A 25949-nucleotide genomic window follows, 5' to 3' on the forward strand; every position below is an offset into this window, starting at 1 on the left:
ATATGCTTTGCAAACCTTTTTTTTTTTAAACTATTTTAAAACTACAACAATTCGAACATGGAATACATACTGACACTGCACTTTCAGGTCTCCTACAAATCCTACCCTGTCGCCTCACCGTGGCGTAGGAGTGGCAATGGTCAATGGCATCGAATGTCATGGCTAGCAAAGACAGGGAGGTAAACTTGATTTAAATTTGGCAAAAATTTTTTTGATTTTTTTTTGGCAAGGAACGGGCACCCACGTACGGGCACGTCCTAGTAGGTTCATAAAGGAAGAAAATCATAGGTTCATAAGGCTAGAAGGATTATAGGTTCATAAAGGAAGAAAATCATAGGTTCATAAGGCTAGAAGGATTATAGGTTCATAAAGGAAGAAAATCATAGGTTCATAAGGTGAGAAGGATTATAGGTTCATAGAGGGAGAAATAGAGGTGTTTATGATTTTTGAAAAAGACAAGGGGGTAAATGACATTAGATAGGGATTTCCCATGTTAAACAGAGGTGTCCCAGAAGCAACATTTATCACCTTGATGATGATGGGTGATGGCCTCTGCCATCACCCTCCCACCTGCGGTCATGATCCTGTATAAAGTCTGCGCTGAGAGACGTCGTCAGAACAGATCAGAATTTCCATTGTGATTTGCATCTCCTGTTTATGTGCACATGGTTCAGCTTGTCATAAATAGTTCAATCTTGTAAGGGTCGAACTTGCATGTATTCTTGAGTTTTTCCTTCAACAGTATCTCTACTCGTTTGGTATTTACAACGAGGTAAAAACGAAACTCTTACCATAAACAGTTTGCAAAACATCGAATTCATCCACCTTTTCTTTGAATTGCATCACAGTCACCGTCCAACTGGCACCCAGTCAAGCACTTCCTGGCCGAGGAGCGGTAATCTGTTACGTCATATCCGGAGAGTTATTCCCTCCTTGTATTCGAATGTTTTACAAAAAATATATATATAATGTCCATCACTAAACTTGACCCTCCATATCTCCCAAACCGCTCAATGGAAAATATTTAAACATGGCTCATTGTCAAGTAGTCCCAATGGGCAATACTATGTTAATGATCATGTCATCGAGTGTCTTCATTGTGACGTCATAATTCAACAAGTATAATGCTTGATCCACTCAGTATTAATTTTGTTTCTCTGCCACTGTTGGTCCGAAGAACAGGAAATTTTCATCATAAGATTGCCTCCTTCAATATCATTTTTTAATAAGTACGACGTCAAATGTCACGTGGTAGAAGTCGCCATCATGGAAAAAAAACAAAAACCGTTGCACCTCTATATCTCCAAAACCGCTCAATGGAAAAAATTGAAACGTGGCTCATTGTAAATAACTCAACATGGAGAATAAGTGTTAATGATGATATCATTGGTGCCTTAATTATGATGTCATAATTTCACAAGTACAATGCTTTGTCCGATCAGTTTTCAATTTATTGAGCATGATCTACACAACAATTCCTGGGAAAAATGGCAGGAGCACAGAAAATACCCCTTTATATGGTATGTGCCATGTGGTAAACTATACAAAATAAGCCACATTCCATCGCTGGTCGGAAATGTCAAACAATAGAAAAGAAGGGACATTCAATAAATCTTGTGTGCATGCTGGACTCCCTTTTTTCTTCAGAGGAACCAAGCACTGCACTAAAAAGTTCATGTAAAGCAGCGCCAATTTGATTCATACAGCTATATGAAAAAGTAAATGTATTTTCAATGCAGTTACAGTCTCATGGTTTCAAAGGAACCTCTTCGTGGTCTTTTTCAGTAAAAAAAAATAAATTGAAATGCCAAACATAATATAAATTTTCTGTTCTATTACAGAGTAGGTGTCCAGATGCAATTCATCCATCATCTCTACTTATTATCAGTGTTCATCATGTACATATCACGTTTGTCCAATATGTCTGCAATGTCAACACTTGCAAGTTTATATAATGTGCAATTATGGTTCAAAAGGGATTGGTAAAATAGGCCGCACTGCACCCTACAATTCTTTCATCTAATCCAATTGTTGCCTATGTGTACACACATCGCGCTCGTCCAACACTTGTCCCAGAGAATACATCACACCCAACATGTCTGAAATTGGTTGGGACATAGTACATACAAACATACTAAATTTATAAGTTTTTTTAAACAAATTTATCACACACATGCACATTATCTGACACGTTTTCGTTTTCAAGGTACACAGAAAACTTTACGTACTGATGGGTTTTAACCTGGACATGTGGGGCGCCCATTTATATGAACTTTTCTAGAGCAGTGCTTGGTTCCTCCTAAGAAAAAGGAAAGTCTAGCATGCACACGAGATTTTTTGAATGTAACTTATTTTCTATTGTTTCGCGTTTTCGACAAATTATGGAATGCTCCTTCTTTTCTCTACTTTGCCACATAGCACATACGATATGGAGAGAGAGGCCTTTTCTATGCCCCTGCCATTTTTCCCAAGAATATATACAGTCACGTGAAAAGTAAGTGCACCCCATGTAAAGTTTTGACTTTTTCAACATATTTCAACATACAGCTATTTCATCTTCATTTCAACAATATTGATAGATAAAGGTGATATAATATAACAAATATCATGAAACATTTACATTTTGTAGTCCATTGTATAATTTAAATAAACATAAATGCAAATATCGCATGTGGAAAAAGTAAGTACACCCCATGTAAAGTTTTGACTTTTTCAACATATTTCAACATACAGCTATTTCATCTTCATTTCAACAATATTGATAGATATAGGTGATATAATATAACAAATATCATGAAACATTTACATTTTGTCGTCCATTGTATAATTTAAATGAACATAAATGCAAATTTCACATGTGGAAAAAGTAAGTACACCCTTGGCTCTAATAGGTGGTATTGCCCCCTTTGGCAGAAACAACCTCAAGTAGGCGTTTCTTATAACTGTCTTCCAGTCACTGACATCAACTGGGAGAAATTTTTGCCCACTCCTCCATGCAGAATTCTTTCAGCTGTGCGATGTTTGAGGGGTTTCTTGCATGCACAGCTCGTTTCAAATCCCCCCACAACATCTCAATGGGATTTAGATCCGGGCTTTGACTTGGCCATTCCAAAACCCCCCATTTCTTTCTTTTCAGCTATTCCTTGGTGGATTTACTGGTATGTTCAGGGTCATTGTCATGTTGCAAGGTCCACCTTCGGTTGAGCTTCAACTTTCCGACAGATGGCCTCACATTATCCTCAAGCACCCTCTGGTACAATGAAGAATTCATAGTGGATTATATGATGGTGAGCTGCCCAGGCCCTGATGCAGCAAAGCTGCCCCAAACCATAATATTTCCACCACCATGCTTTACAGTTGGTATCAGGTTCTTGTGGTCAAATGCTGTCTTTGGTTTTCGCCAAACATGTCTTCTGATACTGTGGCCAAATAGCTCTACCTTTGACTCATCTGTCCAGAACACATTGTTCCAGAAGTGCTGGTCATTCCCGAGGTGTTCATGGGCAAACTTTAGTCTGGCCCTGATGTTCTTTCTGGACAGCAAAGGTTTCCTCCTGGCACACCTCCCATGCAGAACAAATTTGTGCAGCCTCTTTCTAATGGTAGACTCGTGCACTTTGACATCAACAGTGGCAAGAGCTACCTGTAGGTCCCGTGATGACATTCTGGGGTTCTTCGAGACTTCTTTCAGCATCTTGCGTCTGCTCTCGGGCTGAACTTGCTGGGGCGGCCTGGCCTGAACAAGTTGGCAGTTGTTTGGAATCTTCTCCACTTACAGATGATCTTCCGGACAGTCGGATGGTTGATTTCAAATTGTTTGGAGATCTTTTTAAATCCCTTCCCAGACTCGAAGGCATCGATAACCTTCTTTCTGAAGGCACCAGAGAGCTCTTTTGATTTAGGCATGGTGACGCCGCACACTTCAACAACAACAAGCAAACCAAACTAAATGTCTGAGGTTTAAATAAGACAGGTTCCTCCAAGATCCTCTCTAATGATTTTCTAATAATTTGCACCTGAGCTTGTGCACCTGATTCTAATTTTAGGTATTTGAAGTAGTGATAAATGTAGGGGTGTACTTACTTTTTCCACATGCGAATTTTGCATTTATGTTTATTTAAATTGTACAATGGACTACAAAATGTAAATGTTTCATGATATTTGTTATATTATATCACCTTCATCTATCAATATTGTTGAAATGAAGATCAAATAGCTGTATGTTGAAATATGTTGAAAAAGTCAAAACTTTACATGGGGTGTACTTACTTTTTCACATGGCTGTACAGCGAACGTGAATGTGCAGAATCGAGAGGAGGGACCAGTTTCCATGTGTACTGACTGTCGCCACACGCAGTTTCTTCATGGGAGAACAACAAATATGCCTGATGCTTGTGCTCATCCACTTGTAAACAAAAGACCCACACTGTGACAAACTGACCAAGAACAGTGCTGGCCAGAAGGGGAGAGAGTGAAACTTTTTATGGCATCGTCCATCGGGCAAAGCCATCTAGAACAGTGTTTGTCCGTCTGTATGTATGTCCCCTCAAACGTATACCAATCAGAGCTGAGGATCTGGTCACATGACAGGGTGATGTGATTCAGCGATACAAAGCAAGCGTCCAAACAGCGGTTTATTTCTGGATGTGACATACAGGAAAAAGCCCTCCGGGCGCCCAACAGGTGGCAGAGCCCGGAAAAAGGATATGACATCACAGTATGTTGCAGTTCTCAAGTAAAATATGCTTTAGCATCTCAAATGTTTTCTCTGGTGCATTAATCTTCTTGCTGTCGAGACTTGAATGTCCCTTCTGTGTTTCACTCCTCATTATCAAGACCACAGCCCCGACAAGGCCATGCAGCTGTGTCTCTTCAATCACATCAGCCTTTGAAGTAGCGAGTATTTAAATCGGGTTCCACAATCAGGAGGCAGAATAAATTGCTTCATGCTTTGCTCGGCGAACTGTTGTTATTTCGTCTCATGTGCACGATATTATTTTATTATTATTTGGATGCTGTCACTGTGTTACGAATAGATTGTACTTTTGAACCTATTTTGAAGTGGTTTTTCTTCGACAAGCCCCACGTTTAATATGACAGGAGAAAATCCCTGAGCCATGCGTGGAGATTTCCATGGATACCATCAGAGGAGAGTTTGGTGAGCAGGGCGGGGTACCAGACCGTATCGAAAACACAAGATATGTCAAGGGAGACGGCTCTGATTTCCTGTTTGGCATTGAGGACCTCCATCCATTGTTGAGACAGCAGATGCAGCATGTCCAGAGAACAGTGGCCTGGTCTGAATCCATATTGATGATCAGAGATCAAACCATTGGAGAAGAGGAAGGATTTAATGTCAGAAGTGATGATGGATTCCATGACCTTGCTGATGATTGGGAGCAGACTGATTGGTTTGTAGTTGCAAGGATCTGTTTTTGGGATTTTTTTTTTGGAATAATTCTTACTGCTTGGTCTGGTCAGTGGCCACATCGACTTGAATCTCAAGCTTTTTGGGAGGGGGTGGGGGGAAGAGTTTGTTCCCCTCCTCTCTTCTTTGGACGTCTGTGTTCAAAGGATTTCCTCCATTAACAATGCATTACCATTGATTTTGAGAAACATGTGGTAGCAACCAGCTGTGTGGCCTTCCACATTGGGACCTGTGTAACCGAGCTGCTTGGCAGCAATCAGTGATGGCATGAAGTGCAGTCATGTCAAGATAGTAAATGCTATGCAACGTTTTCAACTGGTTTGGTGAACACCTCTTGCATTGTCAGGATCACTTACGGAGATATGGACAACTCCAAACTCTGCACTGACTGATAAATGATCATAATGTGCCATTACATATTCACAATAACACAGGCAGTGCATTTGTGCTTTGAGGACCTCTCTTTATTGAGAAACCCTTCACAATTTCAAGTTTCATGAAAAACATAGGCAGGAGTCTTCTTCTGTTAAACAATTTTACAACAAGGGTGTTCTCCCCATATCACACATGGCAATAAAATACGGACTACAGCAAATATCGAGTAAAAATTAATGTTCAAACTTCCATGGAAAGATGCCATCTGAGCATAACCAAAAAGGGACAAGAAAAACAACAAAATCAGAAAGAAAACAAAATTCCTAAACACTCATCACAATCAAAAACTCAAATGGAACTTGGCTAGATACATGGCAAGGACAGAGACAATAATTGCAAACTGACAACCTAAGTTAGGCCCTGAAAGAAGCACGATGAGATCAAAGATCAGATTGAGAGATTAAGTTCTGTTACCATTTGAGTTTTTGGCATCAATTTTTTGACAATTCTCCATAATGAGAACTAGCGTGACTCGGCGAGCTCCGCATGCCTCACCACACGTCGTTTCAGAGGGGTAGGCATCTTTGACCATTTCGGTGTATTTTGGGTTTCATGGTGTTTTGGGTCTTCAGGGCCATTTGGGTCTTCAGGGTCTTTTGGATCCTCTGGGCCTTTAAGGGTATTTTGGGTCTTTGAGGTGTTTTGGGTCTTCAGGGTCATTTGGGGCTTCGGGTATTTGGGGTCTGAAGGGTCTTGGGGGGAATTAAAGGGTCATCAAAGGTCTGAGAGGTTTCAGCAGTTTTAACGCAATTAAAAGGGTGGTAATTTTATTTGAAGAATAAGAAGACGTTTTCATCGCATATAAACATACATACATACATAGCGAACCACATACAACAACACAACAACATGCATTTTAAGGCCATTTTCCCTGCCAGAGCAGGGGTTAGCCTTGCGGTCCCCATGACAATCTTCTCCATCTTGCCCTATTTTCTGCATCTCTCCTTGTTAACCCCCTTGCCCGCATTTCTTCTTCCACCATCTTTAGCCGAAATTAGAAATGACAAAGGACGAAGGATTTATAGATACACCATACATGAGAACTGAGCCACACTTTATATCTTCATATCAAGATTTTAAAACATCAGGAGTCTATGATGAACTTATTAAACAAGAGCAAGATGTGGATAATTCAATCGTAGGAAGTGGATTCAATATAGGAAAAATTATTTACATCGACATTCATATTCTTAAATCAGATCCTCTAAAAGCTTCTTCCTACATTGATTTACCCAGGGTTATCAAAAATAGAAAAGCAGTTATCAATATCAAAAATAAAGACAATAAATGTTTTCTCTGGTCTATTCTAGCACACTTACATCCTCCACATTTTCATGATGAAAGAGTATCTCATTATAAAAAATATGAGAATACATTAAATACGAAAGATCTAAAGTTTCCTATGGCTTCAAATGATATTCCTAAATTTGAAAAGATAAATAATTTATCAGTTAATGTTTATGGTCTAACAGAAACAAACAGCATTCAGGTTTTAAAGCTTTCTGACAATTGTAAACAAACTCATATTAATCTTCTATATTTTAATTCAGAGGAAAATTCACATTATACATCCATTAAAGATATTGCTAAATTAATAAAACCACAAGTATGTAAAAGAACAAATAAAATCTATATTTGTTTGCGTTGTCTTAACTTCTTCCATACACAAGAAAGATTAGATAAACATTCAAATTATTGTGGTGAACATAAATCAACGGTAAACAATATGCCTAAAGAAGGCTCAAATATCACATTCAAAGATGAAAAGAAAAAGCTCAAACATCCATTTGTTTTATATGCTGATTTTGAAAGTATTCTAGAAATAATAGATACTGCTTCTCCAGATCCAAAAGAATCATACACAAATAAATATCAAAAACATACTCCTTGCGGTTTTTGTTATTGTATCAAATCATCCGTTGGTGATAAATATAACAAGTTAGAGGAGTATAGAGGCTCAAATACCCCAGAGGAGTTTGTGAAACGACTAGAAAAAGACTGTGTCCGATTAACCAAGATAATGAGAGAAACTAATAAACCAATGTCCTTGACGAGTGAACAGAAAAGGGAATTTAGAAAAAACAATGTTTGTCATATTTGTGAGGAAAAAATTGGTGAAGGTCTAAAGGTTAGAGATCATTGTCATCTCACTGGTAAATATAGAGGTCCAGCTCATCAAAGTTGTAATATTAATTATTAACTCTCCTCTTTCATTCCTGTCTTTCTTCATAACAACGCTCATTATGATACGCATCTATTTATTAATGAACTTTCAAAGACATCTGGACACATTTCAGCAATTCCTAACACGGATCAGAAATACATTTCATTCACAAAAACAATTCACACATCTCCTATTACTCATATCAGATATCTTGATACATTTAAATTCATGGCAAGTCCATTGGCTAACTTGGTTCAAAATCTAAAAGAGTTTCCATGTCTTTCAGAGTATTTTTCAGATAAAGATTTTCTAACACAAAAGGGAATTTACCCCTATGACTATATGGACTCATTTGAGAGATTCAATGAAACACAACTTCCTTTAAAAGAAAATTTCGATAACAAATTAAACAACAGTCATATATCTGATAAAGATTATGTACATGTGGCGGGAGGGACTCCTTGATCGTAACAGAATTCCACCAACAGATTGAGAATGACAAACTTTTATTAAATACCAATTACACAGCTGGGAGGAAAACGAAGACGTCTACAGCATGAAGGAACATCATGCCATGTCAACCTTCCTAAAGACACATCGATTCGCAGTTCATTTATATAGGGACACGCTTTATCAGAGAATCTCCGCTAGAGTCCGGGAGGACAAAGGAACTGGCAAAGGGTCCTCCCACCGTCATCCCCAGTGGGCCATGTTCCCCACCGTCATCCGTCCTTTCGTCTTGGAGGAGTGAAGCACGCACCGTTAGGATCCAGACCAGATGTGTTTTCAAGGCTCCGAGGTGACAGGAAATATAACTCACTGAAGGGGGATTGCATTCCTGGTCCTGATAAGACCATAAAATGTATGAGGGCGTTCTGATGAGTTCCAGGTGTTGAATGTACCTTTCAGCTCACTTTCTCATTTAAACTTAAATCCAGAGCATATTTATCGTAACTCAAGCGTCACTTTGATTATACGAAATATAGTTAATGTTTTAACAGTCTACCAAAAAGGCCTATGTCTACAATCCAAGCATCCTACGTAAGGTTCACATTTCACACACATATAATCCGCCTTCCTGCCCGCGGCTCGAGGCGCCGTTTGAGGATCAAGGAGAGAGTTTTATGACCAGGCTATCTGGCCTGTAAAGAACGCACGTATACAACGAAGCCATCTGTTCTGCACAGATGAAGCGAGTATTTTCTCATTTTAAACTATGGCAAAGCGAAAACCTTTTTATTAACTATGAAATAACATTTTCAAACAACATTTATAACAGAGCTTATGCAGTAACAAATCAGTCAAACAACATTTATAACAGAGCTTATGCAGTAACAAATCAGCTACCTGACAATTAACCTTCCTCTTGTCTCGTCGAGACAAAGTATCTCAAGAGACAACATGCCGCATCGGGCTTTATTGAAAGACAATCGTGTAATGCGGGTATCTCCCAAGGGCGTACCGTGCGCCCATAGCGCCTCGCCCGTGCATTTGGGGAACGTGTCGTGTGGTGCGTGCTTGGAACCTGAGGGCTCAGAACATGAAAGTCCATTAACGTTTCGGATCCACAACGAAGGCGTCTGGTCCAGATGAGGTTCTGCCCCGCCAGGGGGCCAACCACCTCCCCTGCGGAACTTGCTCCCCCCACCCTTTGCAGACGCGGTCCTTGCAGATCTTTGAAGTTAATCAACGATCATGCCCATGAGATCTCTCACGTGCTGCTGTTCTGGGGAATACATAATGTTGTCAGTATCTTGTGTCTCATGTTCCTGGTCAGGGTACAGAGCGTTAAAATCCGAATCACTTGAAGCAAAGAGATCCGAAACATTTGAAGCAAAGAGAGGGACTTCCTTTATGTCAAAGTCTCCCATGGACGCCTGGTCGGCTTGCGGGTCTAGGATATCCATGTCGGGTCCCTCGACTGCCAGACCCAGCGTCGCAATCAGATCCATAGTTGGGTCGGAAGGGGGTGTACCGCTGTGAGCTTGTAATACATAAGAGGCATTAGCCAGTACGCGCAAGGGGTTTACAACACAAGTATCACAGTCATCACAAACATCAATACAGGCAGCAGCCAGTTCCCACAAGGGATTTTCAACACAAGGATCACAGTCATCACAAAAATCAATACAATCTTCTGAAGCGCCGGTCACATCTGCCTTGTTGAAGGACCCATTCAGGTCGACGGCCTCTGTGGTCAGAACCATAGTCGTTGTCGGCGGCTTCTTCATTTTCCATCCTGTAAAGTACTTTCTCATACAGAGGAGGACTAAAGATTTCATTAGTGCCCCCCAAATTACTACCCCGATTATCACGGCCAGTGCGGTCAATAACCACTTCACTATAGTGCCTGTCCATCCCCGGAACCAGTCAGTGAGCCAGCTAAATTTATAAGAGTTCTCGCGCGCGATCCGATCGATCGTCAGGGCGTGGCTAGTTTCCCTTAGTCTCACTATTGCGGCTGACACTCCTTCGGATGGATCAGGTATGTAAGTGCAACATTTCCCTCTATTATTCCGCATACCCCTCCTTTCTCTGCCAGGTGCATGTCCAAAGCCACCCGATTCTGCATCACCATTGTACGCATGCGAACTACCGTGTCCAATAGTATGTCGTGAGCCGTAGCGGTGTCGTTTGCCACCTTTTCTAGGGCCAAAGCCAATTTATCTATCCGGAAGCTGTTCATGGCTGTGCCCGCACCTGGGAAGAAGAAACCTAACACCTTTTCCCATAGGCTCCCGTGTAGTTTAGTGGTTCCATCTTCGTTCATGACTGACCTCTTATGTCGCCTGTCCAAGGACTTTGGGTCTAGCTCATCCAGTATCTCAACGTCAGGAAGGACTGAACCAAGATAACATGTGCCCCCCCCCCCAATTATTTGGTAAATAGGGGTAAGCCTTGTCGCCGCATATAAACATTGTCCCATGGGGTGGGACCAGGTGGGTGGATAAGCACTGGAGTCCCTTTATCACCCCATTAATCCTACTAACCCCCCTAGAGAATGTTATAGCCGTTATGTTGTGGTTGTGTTTATCTTGCAGTACTATTCGTAATGTAATCCCAGCGCTCCCTTGTCCCAGCTTCCCGGGGAGAGTGTAGGCGCATTCTGATTCTCCCATAAGCAAGTGGCCGGAACCCTGGAGGCAGACCATCCCTTTCTGTGGTTTGACCCAGACGGGGGCAGGCCTCTCGGCCACATGGGCAATCATTGAAGGGCGATAATTAAATTGTCGATTGCAACTCTTGCTGTTGCCAACCCCTTCTCTTTCCAGCGTGGTGACTAAACATGGGGAATCGATAGGTTGTGAGCAAAGGTCATTGAGGGACAGAGGTAACACTATCATGTGTATTCCTGTGGTGCCTGCTTGGGGAAAGTGCATGCACGACCAGCAGTGTGTCCTATTTTGAATTGTCGCCACCTCTCTTGCCACTTTCCAATATGTGTTTTCACCCTTCTTTGGGGCCTTGTCCTGGGGGTGCGGCGTGAGTATGTATTCAATGCATGGTGGTCAGGGAGTCAATAATTGTATGGTCGTAACTTCACATATCAAAATCAGGGTGGTATTTCTTTCTAGTAAAGCGTCCGTGGTTAAAGTGTTCGGACCTTTTCCCCATTCGAATCCTGCTCTGGCGGAACTTACTGTTGGTCCAACCTTTCCTCCCGTTTTACTTGCCTCCGACGAGAGAGGGCAACTTGTGTTGACTTCGTTCCGTTTGGATTTGTCCTTTCCGCCCTCCACATTATATATATCCACGGGGGGTCCTTTGGTGGTATTAGACAACATGGTACGTTTATCTTCTGTCCCCAAGTAACGCTTTGATAATGGACGTGAGACTTAGAGGTTAGGTTTTCATATAATTCTTCAACATATGCCACCATGTCCGCCCACTTGAGGGGTGGGGTGGTGGGCGCTGTGCTGGCGAGGTGGTATAATCCTAGCAGTGCAAGTGTAATTAGTCCTATATGTCTGTGCAGCTCCTGCCCCATCCTGTGTGACGGTGGGTGTGGGTAGGGCCAACTTACAATGTGTGGTGTGGATCCACGAGGTCTTGCCCTCGCAAAAGACAGCGGTTGGTGTAGTCGGCAATACCTGGAATGGTTCCGTCCACCTTTTCCAGGGCGTTCTTGCAGGTGAAGTGCTCCACGAACACCTGGTCTTTTTCCTCTGGTGGAACACCTGGTCCACAAGCGCCCTGGGAACACCTGGTCACCAATTTCCTAATCCACTTTTTCCAAGTGGATCCAATTTTATCCAATATTCGATTTTAAATTCAATCCAATTTTCTCTAATCCTTCTCTCAGCATCCCATTTGCCTGTTTCCTACATCAATAATAAATAAAAAATAAACGAAAATTATTTCAGCTAGAGTTTCAACTAGAATTACCACAAACAAACCACCATTAACCTCCATTAACCTCCCCCTATTATTTATTTATTTTCGCGAATAAACAAATAATAGAAATAACCTGGTCTATTTATTGGAAATATGTCTTACTGTCTGGTCAATTCCAATTCCAATTCTGGTCAGTTCTGGTGTCTGGTCACACACAATGTTTTTCTCACCCACTGTGATTCGCTCAAAATAGATTTTCACTGTTGTTATGTCTGAAATTCGTCTCATGAAAACCCATTCAAGAGTGTAACATTACATTCAAGTGTAACAGACAGACAAACACATAGACACGCCGAAGACCCCAGGGTACCCATCAAACTAGCTTGTCCCCAGATCAACAAAACAAAACTTGTAACTTACTCAATTTTTTCTTTTCAATTGTCATCCCAATTGTCATTCCCTGTGCAAATTAGAGCACTCCGGACTATGTCAACAACTGAACTTCCAAGACAACAACGATAACACACACCACCTGTCATTCACAGTAGACAACTGCATCTCCTTCCTTTCATTCATCCAAAGCAAAATTGATGACATCTACAATGGCTCAATCACCACAACCCGCTCTATCCTGACAAACTGCATCACTGAAATAAAATCCTGGCTTCAGATCAACAACAACCAACAACGACCTCAACCACCCATAACTCTGCCCTCAACATTGATGGTTTCCCAGTATCCACCTTCCCTCACATCGGAATCTTGGCATCATCATTGACCAAACCCTCTCCTTTGACAAATACACTAAACAGATCATAAAGACAGCCTTCTTTCACCTTAAAAACATCGCCCGTCTCCGTCCATCCCTCTCCTCCACGGCTGCAGAAACCCTCATCCATGCTTTCATCACCTCCTTCCCACACACTGCATCATTTAAGCTGACTACTCCCTTCTGAGACTTGCGCTTCCCAGTCGCCTCTTATACTATTGCGCTCCCCCGTCATTATAATCCACCAATCTGTTACGTCCCCTACTACAGGTAACTCTTCCTCAGCGAGCTTACACTGCCATATTTCCATTACCTATAGCTTATTTATGCTATATTTCACACCTTACCTCCATGGAACAATGACGCCTGAGCACTCAATTAGCCCTCCATAGGATCGTACCACTGACTTACAATCAGACAGACAGACAGACAAATAACAGAGGCGTGTCACCAGCCTCAGCACAGGACATCACCTCTCCAGACAGGCACAATATAATCCACAGTATCGAAATGCCAACTTCTATCTGGAGCCTCGCAAAGCCAAAAGTCGGGCATGTTCACTGCATTTCACGCAATTGCAACCTCCAACTACACGGGGTGTTCCACCCTGCTCCATGCTCCATGCATGCTCCAAGCTCCACCAAGCTCCATGCTCCATGCATGCTCCACCATGCAACCCGATCTCTACTTGGTGCGCCCCCCATAATCAGCAAGTTATAATAACCACAATACACCTGGGCACCCACCTCTTGATACCACAACTTAATCCATGTTAATTGCATCTCTTTGCATCCTCCCAAATGTCCTCCATTTAACATGACTATCCCCAGAGCTCGATCAAACACGTCACTGTACTCGGCCCGGTTAAATTAAATTCAAAGCATACTGTACCTGACGCTTCCGGTCGGCACCGGAAATCTGTTTATTTCTTGAGTCCCCTGAATCACCTATTGAGACGTCAACGACAACCACAACAACAAAAAACAGAACTCGATATTCTCTGTTCACTAATTACGTACATGATTTCAGTTTTAACCAACAATATATGTCCTTTCTTTCCAGATTTAAGTTCTATATCCTGCCGTTAAAGCAACACCCAGTAGATTGGCTCAGCCTGTCGTTCTTCCAAGGTTAGTGAACTACCTCTGACCTCTTTCCCTTGCATATCTCGAACAAAGGTCAAATAAACTTCAAAAGGTCAAACTTCAAACAAGAAAGGTGGTACAAACGTCGAATTGGGGTAACCAGCGCTTTCATCCCACAAATAATACAAGTCCGGCGACATCCCGCCCCTGCAAGAACTCCACATCCGGACAGACAAACGACCATTATTGAGGCTCCACATTGCAAAATGCTAACACCCTACGAATCAAACAACCGTCAACAATCCGCCCAGGAACTTCCGTGGGAGGCGTGCTCTACCATGCAGCACCCTCACTACCTGGTGCACACTTTTTGCACGTCCCTCCTCGTTCGCACACTTCATCAACACACCTCCTCGCGCCCACTCCCCCTGCACTCTCCTGTGCGCCCACACAACTGCAGCCCCCAGTGCCCACCCAGAGTGCCCAATCCACGACCCACAATCTTCTCAGGGCACACACCTCCTCCTTGAAATCCATGCCTCAGAAATATAACTCCACAGACAGACACAGCAATGAAACCACAACCTCCGCTCTCCCTTCAGATCAAAGGTGTGTATTTCGCACCTCTGACCGCATTTCACACCATGACATAATTTCACACCAGCAAAACTGTAATCTTTCTCATTACACGACCCATTGACTCCCAAGGTCACATCGGCCTCAGGGATATACTCATACAATCCACAAGTCACCAATACACAATATACTCGTTAATCGCATAATTCCTGCAGGCAATTCAAGAAACCTTTTGTCAACCATTCACGGACCTCCCACCGTGCGGGGCACATCCTTTTTGAGTAGGCAGGTTATCACCTGCACTCTGAGCAAACTCCGTATTCTAAATTCAACTTCTGAATTCAGTTGAGTTGACTGAATTCTTCACTCTGTCATTGAATGAACTCTTCAATTCAAGTCAAACATACGATTCGATTCAAATTCTGGATTTAATTCAACAAATTCCAAATTTCTGCCCGACTGCCGCTCGAAAGGCAAAGGCAACCCATCTTATAACCATCTCCAAGAAACCACTTCATATCAACGTTCCTCCGAGTGCTCTCCTGACCCGATTTATATCAAATCGCTCCCAAACACTCCCAAACAAATGAAAATCCAGACTCAGTTAAGGACCTCACCTGGTCCCTCGGATAGACGCTAAAATCGACATTCCCGGCCTGGATTTCCTGCACGTCAAGCAGACCACTTACAAAGCTTCACACCGAAACCCTCTGCTTTGCATATGTCATACAGACAAATACATTGGCCAGATACACACGTCAATTAATATCCCAATATACATTCATTCCTCATTCGTATACCAGTGAGTCTCCCAGACGTCGCGCGAACACCAGATCGACTCAAATCATGCCCCTCCTCCAGCCACTCCCATGTACAATCTTTGTTCATTCATATTACGTCTCTCATTCAAGGAAAAAGGATTTTTGGGACGGGTTGGACGGGGTGGGTTGAGGTGGAAAGGGTATGGCAGGGCGGGGGGTGTTGGGGTGTTGCCTAGAGCCCCGGGACTGAGCTCAGGTCTTGGGGGGGTGGGGGGTCTTGGTCCGGATCTTGGACCAGAGGCATCAGCCGCTTATTTGCTTGCTTAACTACCTCCCTGATTGTTTATCCTGAACTTTGTCTGCTTGCTTCCTTTGGCTCTGAAGCTTCAAATTCCTACAATGCAGCTCCTGCTTCAATTTTCAATATTTCAAAACCCACTTCCGTTCTTTCTACCTGGATTTCTGCTGCTTATTCCCTCTGTCCCTAAAGTTTTAGCTCCTTTCCTGCCCTCCTGTCTAGAACTTTGTCTAGAGCTTCCTGGCTTGACCTAGTAGTCGTCACTACCCTCTTGTCCAGCTTGTCTGGTACCTGCGCGTTTCCCTATTCCTGGCCATGTTCCTTTGGCCCTCTACGTTAGCCACAGCCCTTCTTTCCCTGGCATGCAATGGCATACCCCATCTTGTCTCTGGGCTGATCCTTCCTGGAAAGTTATTGGCCACCGGCGCAGCCTTATGGCTGTCCGACCTCACATTTCCCCCTCCTCCTTGCTAACTGTAACGTTATCCTTACTGTTATCCTGCGCAAATTCTACCCTTAACGTTATCCTTAATGTTATCCTGCGCAAATTCTATCGTTAACGTTATCCTGGTGAATTTAACAAAGGCTTGTCATTCTGAGGCTTGAAAATAGCCTTTACTTACAATTTTCGTTCGGAGAGCAGGCAGGGCAGATGACAAGGGAGCGGACTGAACCGTTCGAGGGAGGGAGGTTCGAATTTGGAAAAGTAGCCCTTTAATACAAGACAATGCTCACCTTAAAACAAATCAGCGTGCCGGCCAAGGTCTCAGGCAGCCTCCCTCCTGTCGTTCGGGGTCCGCTCTTCTCGTCCTCTCGCTGCTGCAATCCGAGTCATGGCACCATAAAATGTCGGGAGGGACTCCTTGATCGTAACAGAATTCCACCAACAGATTGAGAATGACAAACTTTTATTAAATACCAATTACACAGCTGGGAGGAAAACGAAGATGTCTACAGCATGAAGGAACATCATGCCATGTCAACCTTCCTAAAGACACATCGATTCGCAGTTCATTTATATAGGGACACGCTTTATCAGAGAATCTCCGCTAGAGTCCGGGAGGACAAAGGAACTGGCAAAGGGTCCTCCCACCGTCATCCCCAGTGGGCCATGTTCCCCACCGTCATCCGTCCTTTCGTCTTGGAGGAGTGAAGCACGCACCGTTAGGATCCGGACCAGATGTGTTTTCAAGGCTCCGAGGTGACAGGAAATATAACTCACTGAAGGGGGATTGCATTCCTGGTCCTGATAAGACCATAAAATGTATGAGGGCGTTCTGATGAGTTCCAGGTGTTGAATGTACCTTTCAGCTCACTTTCTCATTTAAACTTAAATCCAGAGCATATTTATCGTAACTCAAGCGTCACTTTGATTATACGAAATATAGTTAATGTTTTAACAGTCTACCAAAAAGGCCTATGTCTACAATCCAAGCATCCTACGTAAGGTTCACATTTCACACACATATAATCCGCCTTCCTGCCCGCGGCTCGAGGCGCCGTTTGAGGATCAAGGAGAGAGTTTTATGACCAGGCTATCTGGCCTGTAAAGAACGCACGTATACAACGAAGCCATCTGTTCTGCACAGATGAAGCGAGTATTTTCTCATTTTAAACTATGGCAAAGCGAAAACCTTTTTATTAACTATGAAATAACATTTTCAAACAACATTTATAACAGAGCTTATGCAGTAACAAATCAGTCAAACAACATTTATAACAGAGCTTATGCAGTAACAAATCAGCTACCTGACAATTAACCTTCCTCTTGTCTCGTCGAGACAAAGTATCTCAAGAGACAACATGCCGCATCGGGCTTTATTGAAAGACAATCGTGTAATGCGGGTATCTCCCAAGGGCGTACCGTGCGCCCATAGCGCCTCGCCCGTGCATTTGGGGAACGTGTCGTGTGGTGCGTGCTTGGAACCTGAGGGCTCAGAACATGAAAGTCCATTAACGTTTCGGATCCACAACGAAGGCGTCTGGTCCAGATGAGGTTCTGCCCCGCCAGGGGGCCAACCACCTCCCCTGCGGAACTTGCTCCCCCCACCCTTTGCAGACGCGGTCCTTGCAGATCTTCGAAGTTAATCAACGATCATGCCCATGAGATCTCTCACGTGCTGCTGTTCTGGGGAATACATAATGTTGTCAGTATCTTGTGTTTCATGTTCCTGGTCAGGGTACAGAGCGTTAAAATCCGAATCACTTGAAGCAAAGAGATCCGAAACATTTGAAGCAAAGAGAGGGACTTCCTTTATGTCAAAGTCTCCCATGGATGCCTGGTCGGCTTGCGGGTCTAGGATATCCATGTCGGGTCCCTCGACTGCCAGACCCAGCGTCGCAATCAGATCCATAGTTGGGTCGGAAGGGGGTGTACCGCTGTGAGCTTGTAATACATAAGAGGCATTAGCCAGTACACGCAAGGGGTTTACAACACAAGTATCACAGTCATCACAAACATCAATACAGGCAGCAGCCAGTTCCCACAAGGGATTTTCAACACAAGTATCACAGTCATCACAAAAATCAATACAATCTTCTGAAGCGCCGGTCACATCTGCCTTGTTGAAGGACCCATTCAGGTCGACGGCCTCTGTGGTCAGAACCATAGTCGTTGTCGGCGGCTTCTTCATTTTCCATCCTGTAAAGTACTTTCTCATACAGAGGAGGACTAAAGATTTCATTAGTGCCCCCCAAATTACTACCCCGATTATCACGGCCAGTGCGGTCAATAACCACTTCACTATAGTGCCTGTCCATCCCCGGAACCAGTCAGTGAGCCAGCTAAATTTATAAGAGTTCTCGCGCGCGATCCGATCGATCGTCAGGGCGTGGCTAGTTTCCCATAGTCTCACTATTGCGGCTGACACTCCTTCGGATGGATCAGGTATGTAAGTGCAACATTTCCCTCTATTATTCCGCATACCCCTCCTTTCTCTGCCAGGAGCATGTCCAAAGCCACCCGATTCTGCATCACCATTGTACGCATGTGAACTACCGTGTCCAATAGTATGTCGTGAGCCGTAGCGGTGTCGTTTGCCACCTTTTCTAGGGCCAAAGCCAATTTATCTATCCGGAAGCTGTTCATGGCTGTGCCCGCACCTGGGAAGAAGAAACCTAACACCTTTTCCCATAGGCTCCCGTGTAGTTTAGTGGTTCCATCTTCGTTCATGACTGACCTCTTATGTCGCCTGTCCAAGGACTTTGGGTCTAGCTCATCCAGTATCTCAATGTCAGGAAGGACTGAACCAAGATAACATGTGCCCCCCCCAATTATTTGGTAAATAGGGGTAAGCCTTGTCGCCGCATATAAACATTGTCCCATGGGGTGGGACCAGGTGGGTGGATAAGCACTGGAGTCCCTTTATCACCCCATTAATCCTACTAACCCCCCTAGAGAATGTTATAGCCGTTATGTTGTGGTTGTGTTTATCTTGCAGTACTATTCGTAATGTAATCCCAGCGCTCCCTTGTCCCAGCTTCCCGGGGAGAGTGGAGGCGCATTCTGATTCTCCCATAAGCAAGTGGCCGGAACCCTGGAGGCAGACCATCCCTTTCTGTGGTTTGACCCAGATGGGGGCAGGCCTCTCGGCCACATGGGCAATCATTGAAGGGCGATAATTAAATTGTCGATTGCAACTCTTGCCGTTGCCAACCCCTTCTCTTTCCAGCGTGGTGACTAAACATGGGGAATCGATAGGTTGTGAGCAAAGGTCATTGAGGGACAGAGGTAACACTATCATGTGTATTCCTGTGGTGCCTGCTTGGGGAAAGTGCATGCACGACCAGCAGTGTGTCCTATTTTGAATTGTCGCCACCTCTCTTGCCACTTTCCAATATGTGTTTTCACCCTTCTTTGGGGCCTTGTCCTGGGGGTGCGGCGTGAGTATGTATTCAATGCATGGTGGTCGGGGAGTCAATAATTGTATGGTCGTAACTTCACATATCAAAATCAGGGTGGTATTTCTTTCTAGTAAAGCGTCCGTGGTTAAAATGTTCGGACCTTTTCCCCATTCGAATCCTGCTCTGGCGGAACTTACTGTTGGTCCAACCTTTCCTCCCGTTTTACTTGCCTCCAACGAGAGAGGGCAACTTGTGTTGACTTCGTTCCGTTTGGATTTGTCCTTTCCGCCCTCCACATTATATATATCCATGGGGGGTCCTTTGGTGGTATTAGACAACATGGTACGTTTATCTTCTGTCCCCAAGTAACGCTTTGATAATGGACGTGAGACTTAGAGGTTAGGTTTTCATATAATTCTTCAACATATGCCACCATGTCCGCCCACTTGAGGTGTGGGGTGGTGGGCGCTGTGCTGGCGAGGTGGTATAATCCTAGCAGTGCAAGTGTAATTAGTCCTATATGTCTGTGCAGCTCCTGCCCCATCCTGTGTGACGGTGGGTGTGGGTAGGGCCAACTTACAATGTGTGGTGTGGATCCACGAGGTCTTGCCCTCGCAAAAGACAGCGGTTGGTGTAGTCGGCAATACCTGGAATGGTTCCGTCCACCTTTTCCAGGGCGTTCTTGCAGGTGAAGTGCTCCACGAACACCTGGTCTTTTTCCTCTGGTGGAACACCTGGTCCACAAGCGCCCTGGGAACACCTGGTCACCAATTTCCTAATCCACTTTTTCCAAGTGGATCCAATTTTATCCAATATTCGATTTTAAATTCAATCCAATTTTCTCTAATCCTTCTCTCAGCATCCCATTTGCCTGTTTCCTACATCAATAATAAATAAAAAATAAACGAAAATTATTTCAGCTAGAGTTTCAACTAGAATTACCACAAACAAACCACCATTAACCTCCATTAACCTCCCCCTATTATTTATTTATTTTCGCGAATAAACAAATAATAGAAATAACCTGGTCTATTTATTGGAAATATGTCTTACTGTCTGGTCAATTCCAATTCCAATTCTGGTCAGTTCTGGTGTCTGGTCACACACAATGTTTTTCTCACCCACTGTGATTCGCTCAAAATAGATTCTCACTGTTGTTATGTCTGAAATTCGTCTCATGAAAACCCATTCAAGAGTGTAACATTACATTCAAGTGTAACAGACAGACAAACACATAGACACGCCAAAGACCCCAAGGTACCCATCAAACTAGCTTGTCCCCAGATCAACAAAACAAAACTTGGAACTTACTCAATTTTTTCTTTTCAATTGTCATCCCAATTGTCATTCCCTGTGCAAATTAGAGCACTCCGGACTATGTCAACAACTGAACTTCCAAGACAACAACGATAACACACACCACCTGTCATTCACAGTAGACAACTGCATCTCCTTCCTTTCATTCATCCAAAGCAAAATTGATGACATCTACAATGGCTCAATCACCACAACCCGCTCTATCCTGACAAACTGCATCACTGAAATAAAATCCTGGCTTCAGATCAACAACAACCAACAACGACCTCAACCACCCATAACTCTGCCCTCAACATTGATGGTTTCCCAGTATCCACCTTCCCTCACATCCGGAATCTTGGCATCATCATTGACCAAACCCTCTCCTTTGACAAATACACCAAACAGATCATAAAGACAGCCTTCTTTCACCTTAAAAACATCGCCCGTCTCCGTCCATCCCTCTCCTCCACGGCTGCAGAAACCCTCATCCATGCTTTCATCACCTCCTTCCCACACACTGCATCATTTAAGCTGACTACTCCCTTCTGAGACTTGCGCTTCCCAGTCGCCTCTTATACTATTGCGCTCCCCCGTCATTATAATCCACCAATCTGTTACGTCCCCTACTACAGGTAACTCTTCCTCAGCGAGCTTACACTGCCATATTTCCATTACCTATAGCTTATTTATGCTATATTTCACACCTTACCTCCATGGAACAATGACGCCTGAGCACTCAATTAGCCCTCCATAGGATCGTACCACTGACTTACAATCAGACAGACAGACAGACAAATAACAGAGGCGTGTCACCAGCCTCAGCACAGGACATCACCTCTCCAGACAGGCACAATATAATCCACACTATCGAAATGCCAACTTCTATCTGGAGCCTCGCAAAGCCAAAAGTCGGGCATGTTCACTGCATTTCACGCAATTGCAACCTCCAACTACACGGGGTGTTCCACCCTGCTCCATGCTCCATGCATGCTCCAAGCTCCACCAAGCTCCATGCTCCATGCATGCTCCACCATGCAACCCGATCTCTACTTGGTGCGCCCCCCATAATCAGCAAGTTATAATAACCACAATACACCTGGGCACCCACCTCTTGATACCACAACTTAATCCATGTTAATTGCATCTCTTTGCATCCTCCCAAATATCCTCCATTTAACATGACTATCCCCAGAGCTCGATCAAACACGTCACTGTACTCGGCCCGGTTAAATTAAATTCAAAGCATACTGTACCTGACGCTTCCGGTCGGCACCGGAAATCTGTTTATTTCTTGAGTCCCCTGAATCACCTATTGAGACGTCAACGACAACCACAACAACAAAAAACAGAACTCGATATTCTCTGTTCACTAATTACGTACATGATTTCAGTTTTAACCAACAATATATGTCCTTTCTTTCCAGATTTAAGTTCTATATCCTGCCGTTAAAGCAACACCCAGTAGATTGGCTCAGCCTGTCGTTCTTCCAAGGTTAGTGAATTACCTCTGACCTCTTTCTCTTGCATATCTCGAACAAAGGTCAAATAAACTTCAAAAGGTCAAACTTCAAACGAAGAAAGGTGGTACAAACGTCGAATTGGGGTAACCAGCGCTTTCATCCCACAAATAATACAAGTCCGGCGACATCCCGCCCCTGCAAGAACTCCACATCCGGACAGACAAACGACCATTATTGAGGCTCCACATTGCAAAATGCTAACACCCTACGAATCAAACAACCGTCAACAATCCGCCCAGGAACTTCCGTGGGAGGCGTGCTCTACCATGCAGCACCCTCACTACCTGGTGCACACTTTTCGCACGTCCCTCCTCGTTCGCACACTTCATCAACACACCTCCTCGCGCCCACTCCCCCTGCACTCTCCTGTGCGCCCACACAACTGCAGCCGCCAGTGCCCACCCAGAGTGCCCAATCCACGACCCACAATCTTCTCAGGGCACACACCTCCTCCTTGAAATCCATGCCTCAGAAATATAACTCCACAGACAGACACAGCAATGAAACCACAACCTCCGCTCTCCCTTCAGATCAAAGGTGTGTATTTCGCACCTCTGAACGCATTTCACACCATGACATAATTTCACACCAGCAAAACTGTAATCTTTCTCATTACACGACCCATTTACTCCCAAGGTCACATCGGCCTCAGGGATATACTCATACAATCCACAAGTCACCAATACACAATATACTCGTTAATCGCATAATTCCTGCAGGCAATTCAAGAAACCTTTTGTCAACCATTCACGGACCTCCCACCGTGCGGGGCACATCCTTTTTGAGTAGGCAGGTTATCACCTGCACTCTGAGCAAACTCCGTATTCTAAATTCAACTTCTGAATTCAGTTGAGTTGACTGAATTCTTCACTCTGTCATTGAATGAACTCTTCAATTCAAGTCAAACATACGATTCGATTCAAATTCTGGATTTAATTCAACAAACTCCAAATTTCTGCCCGACTGCCGCTCGAAAGGCAAAGGCAACCCATCTTGTAACCATCTCCAAGAAACCACTTCATATCAACGTTCCTCCGAGTGCTCTCCTGACCCGATTTATATCAAATCGCTCCCAAACACTCCCAAACAAATGAAAATCCAGACTCAGTTAAGGACCTCACCTGGTCCCTCGGATAGACGCTAAAATCGACATTCCCGGCCTGGATTTCCTGCATGTCAAGCAGACCACTTACAAAGCTTCACACCGAAACCCTCTGCTTTGCATATGTCATACAGACAAATACATTGGCCAGATACACACGTCAATTAATATCCCAATATACATTCATTCCTCATTCGTATACCAGTGAGTCTCCCAGACGTCGCGCGAACACCAGATCGACTCAAATCATGCCCCTCCTCCAGCCACTCCCATGTACAATCTTTGTTCATTCATATTACGTCTCTCATTCAAGGAAAAAGGATTTTTGGGACGGGTTGGACGGGGTGGGTTGAGGTGGAAATGGTATGGCAGGGCGGGGGGTGTTGGGGTGTTGCCTAGAGCCCCGGGACTGAGCTCAGGTCTTGGGGGGGTGGGGGGTCTTGGTCCGGATCTTGGACCAGAGGCATCAGCCGCTTATTTGCTTGCTTAACTACCTCCCTGATTGTTTATCCTGAACTTTGTCTGCTTGCTTCCTTTGGCTCTGAAGCTTCAAATTCCTACAATGCAGCTCCTGCTTCAATTTTCAATATTTCAAAACCCACTTCCGTTCTTTCTACCTGGATTTCTGCTGCTTATTCCCTCTGTCCCTAAAGTTTTAGCTCCTTTCCTGCCCTCCTGTCTAGAACTTTGTCTAGAGCTTCCTGGCTTGACCTAGTAGTCGTCACTACCCTCTTGTCCAGCTTGTCTGGTACCTGCGCGTTTCCCTATTCCTGGCCATGTTCCTTTGGCCCTCTACGTTAGCCACAGCCCTTCTTTCCCTGGCATGCAATGGCATACCCCATCTTGTCTCTGGGCTGATCCTTCCTGGAAAGTTATTGGCCACCGGCGCAGCCTTATGGCTGTCCGACCTCACATTTCCCCCTCCTCCTTGCTAACTGTAACGTTATCCTTACTGTTATCCTGCGCAAATTCTACCCTTAACGTTATCCTTAATGTTATCCTGCGCAAATTCTATCCTTAACGTTATCCTGGTGAATTTAACAAAGGCTTGTCATACTGAGGCTTGAAAATAGCCTTTACTTACAATTTTCGTTCGGAGAGCAGGCAGGGCAGATGACAAGGGAGCGGACTGAACCCGTTCGAGGGAGGGAGGTTCGAATTTGGAAAAGTAGCCCTTTAATACAAGACAATGCTCACCTTAAAACAAATCAGCGTGCCGGCCAAGGTCTCAGGCAGCCTCCCTCCTGTCGTTCGGGGTCCGCTCCTCTCGTCCTCTCGCTGCTGCAATCCGAGTCATGGCACCATAAAATGTCGGGAGGGACTCCTTGATCGTAACAGAATTCCACCAACAGATTGAGAATGACAAACTTTTATTAAATACCAATTACACAGCTGTGAGGAAAACGAAGACGTCTACAGCATGAAGGAACATCATGCCATGTCAACCTTCCTAAAGACACATCGATTCGCAGTTCATTTATATAGGGACACGCTTTATCAGAGAATCTCCGCTAGAGTCCGGGAGGACAAAGGAACTGGCAAAGGGTCCTCCCACCGTCATCCCCAGTGGGCCATGTTCCCCACCGTCATCCGTCCTTTCGTCTTGGAGGAGTGAAGCACGCACCGTTAGGATCCGGACCAGATGTGTTTTCAAGGCTCCGAGGTGACAGGAAATATAACTCACTGAAGGGGGATTGCATTCCTGGTCCTGATAAGACCATAAAATGTATGAGGGCGTTCTGATGAGTTCCAGGTGTTGAATGTACCTTTCAGCTCACTTTCTCATTTAAACTTAAATCCAGAGCATATTTATCGTAACTCAAGCGTCACTTTGATTATACGAAATATAGTTAATGTTTTAACAGTCTACCAAAAAGGCCTATGTCTACAATCCAAGCATCCTACGTAAGGTTCACATTTCACACACATATAATCCGCCTTCCTGCCCGCGGCTCGAGGCGCCGTTTGAGGATCAAGGAGAGAGTTTTATGACCAGGCTATCTGGCCTGTAAAGAACGCACGTATACAACGAAGCCATCTGTTCTGCACAGATGAAGCGAGTATTTTCTCATTTTAAACTATGGCAAAGCGAAAACCTTTTTATTAACTACTGGGGCATGCCCGTACGTGGGTGCAATGCCCGTACGTGGGTACGTGGGTACGTGGGTGCGAGTACGGTGACAATCCCCCCCCCTCTATTTACATGAAATGGTTTGGTCCATGAAAGGTTTTGGTCCATTCGCAACGCCAAAGCGAACGGCGAACGGCTTGCGAGTACAGTGACAATCCCCCCCCCCTCTATTTACATGAAATGGTTTGGTCCATTCGCAACGA

Source organism: Myxine glutinosa, chromosome 1, assembly GCF_964187855.1.
Source record: "Myxine glutinosa chromosome 1, kmMyxGlut1.1, whole genome shotgun sequence".
In the NCBI taxonomy this organism is placed as follows: Eukaryota; Metazoa; Chordata; class Myxini; order Myxiniformes; family Myxinidae; genus Myxine; species Myxine glutinosa.